We start from the raw sequence: 2500 nt of genomic DNA, 5'->3' as shown, positions 1-2500 counted from the left end.
CTGGACTACTGGCCGGTAAAACCGACGTAGCCATTGTCTACGGTTAGCAAATCTAAGGGTATGACACCAAATGGGCGAGGCATACCGGACCTTCGCCACAACAGTAAGAGCAATTACTCGCCTAACATTACTACTCGGACCTGCCTTATTAGGCATCATCCTTACCAAGGTGGTCCATAGCTTCGTCGCTCTCTCCACCGCATACCTGATGTGTGAAGTGTATTCGAGGCGGTCATCTAAGACCATCCCCAAATACTTTAAGCTGCGCGACGAATGTACTACGTGATCACCTACCCTGATAGCCCCATGCTGTATCCTCTGATGGGAACTGACCATAATGCCATAATGAACTCGGTCTTGGTCGGGGCTATCTTTAATCCGTTGTCGGTCATCCATCTGTCGATGATGCGAATCTGGCTGGAAACGGAGAATTTCAATATCATAACACAATTACCTTCCCCAACAACACTATATCGTCTGCATAGCCGATATCCGTGCACCTTCCACCATTGCAACTCGTAGGACTCCGTCGTACATGAGGTTCCATAACGTTGGGCCAAGTACCGAGCCTTGAGGTACACCCGATGTGACTGCAATCTCTGCCGGTCCATCTGTGGTATCATACATCAGCACACGATTCCTAAAATAATCACCAATGATATCATAAAGATATTTAGGAGTGTTAATTCTCTGTAAAGCATTTGCAATCGCCAACCATGAAGCACTGTTAAAAGCATTAGTAACATCTAATGTGACAACAGCACAATACCGTCCACTGTATCTGTTTCTACTTCTAGCTACCGAAACAATGTCCACTACCCGTTGAATCGCATCAACTGGTTGATCGACGACTTCTGAAACCAAATTGGTCGTCAGACAGTCCGTTGACCTCCTCGATGTGTGCATTTAACCGTTGCACTATGATGCGTTCTAAACCTTTTACCTGCCCGTCTAGTAGACAAATGGGGCGAATTGAACCGGTTCCCCTGGTGGTTTGTTCGGCTTCGGTATTAACACCAACCTCTGCCTTTTCCACTCATCGGGGAACTTCGCGTTCTCTAAACAGCCTTGGTAACCCTGCAAAATGCAGCGGTTGCAGTCAACATACCAACTTTCAGCGCCTCATTCGGGATACCATCTGGTCCCGGCGCCTTCTTGTTGGGTAGTCTCCTGGCAACCGCAAGAATCTCATCATTAGTAACCCTTTCAAACTCTCGTGGCTGATCGATACGATATTCAGGCCACACCCCCGTGTTTGGGTGAGTAGGAAAAAGCTCGCTCACCACTTCCCTAAACTCGTCCAATGTCATGGTTCGGGGTCCATCGAACCCTCGGCCACTTTCTTGAACGTATGATATACAATACCAAATGATGCGTTGTTCGCTGTTCCCAGGAACTCTTTCCACTTCCTCTGTCGGGTATGCTTGATCAATCGCTTGAGGGCATTCCGTGCCACCTTGAACTCGTCCCTAAAAGAAGAATAGAGATCAGTATTGAATGCTCTTTGCGCTAATCGATCGCGGTGTTTGCACTCTTTGCGAAGTGCCTCGATCTCTAGCGTCCACCAAAATGCACTCTTGTTAGGAGTGTACCTCTTACGCTTAGTCATCGTCGCATTACACGCCGTGACAAGTATACGCATTAAGTCTTCGCTTGTTGTGACCTCGTCTCAAAAGCGGCTTGCATCATAACTTCAAATATGTCTTTGCTAAAATACTTGATGCTCCATCCCGTTATGGGTCGGGACAAGTTACGCACGCTTTGCGTCTCAAGATCTATTCGTATTGCACGATGATCAGAGTTCATATAGCTAGATAACACCTCCCACTTAAATGATCTTGCTACTGTTCTGCTCGCAAAAGTAAGATCAACTACTGACGTACGCCCCTGGTCCAACATAAGTTGGGGTGCTGCCGTCGTTCAATAAAATTGCGTCAATCTGCGCAAAGGTTGATAAGACCAACTCACCTCTTCGTTTCTGGGTTTCTCCACGCTCGCCAAGTTGGTTGTTCCAACTTGCTGACCAGCGTTGAAGTCCCCCCCGATAACGAATTTGTGGATACCGGTTACGGCCATTACCGTGTTATCCAACATGTTCTGGAACTCTTCCATACTAAATCTAGGTGGCGCGTAAACGCTAACCACTCGCATATCACCTATGTCAACTATCATTAAACCCTCAGAGCCTTACTGACTACCTTAACTGGTAAGTCCGCGTTAACCACTACCGCTGCTGTGTTATCGTCATTGCGTAAACACTTTGACGTTGGTTGTTGCCAGATACGGATCTGCAATCAACACTATATCCGCAGATTCTTCCCCTAATCGTTTGCCCACATTAATTGAAATGCAGCATAACAATGATTCTGGTTATGTTGTAGCAACCTAACCATTATGATCTAATCGTTCGCCTTCTAGGACACATATAACTGCCCGTTGCGTGAAGGTTCTGTGACCTCGTACCGCAATCCAAACACTTGACAGAGTTGGTACAAGCTTG

At 46.8% G+C, this 2500-nt stretch overlaps 1 pseudogene; it reads right to left on the bottom strand.

The window, feature by feature from the left end:
* LOC133394626 (large subunit ribosomal RNA) overlaps positions 1 to 2500 on the bottom strand; it is a 9191-nt pseudogene that overhangs the window by 2396 nt on the left and 4295 nt on the right.

The sequence above is a fragment of the Anopheles gambiae genome, assembly GCF_943734735.2.
Source record: "Anopheles gambiae chromosome X unlocalized genomic scaffold, idAnoGambNW_F1_1 X_unloc_25, whole genome shotgun sequence".
Classification (NCBI taxonomy): domain Eukaryota; kingdom Metazoa; phylum Arthropoda; class Insecta; order Diptera; family Culicidae; genus Anopheles; species Anopheles gambiae.
This window is presented reverse-complemented; position numbering and strand designations above follow the sequence as displayed.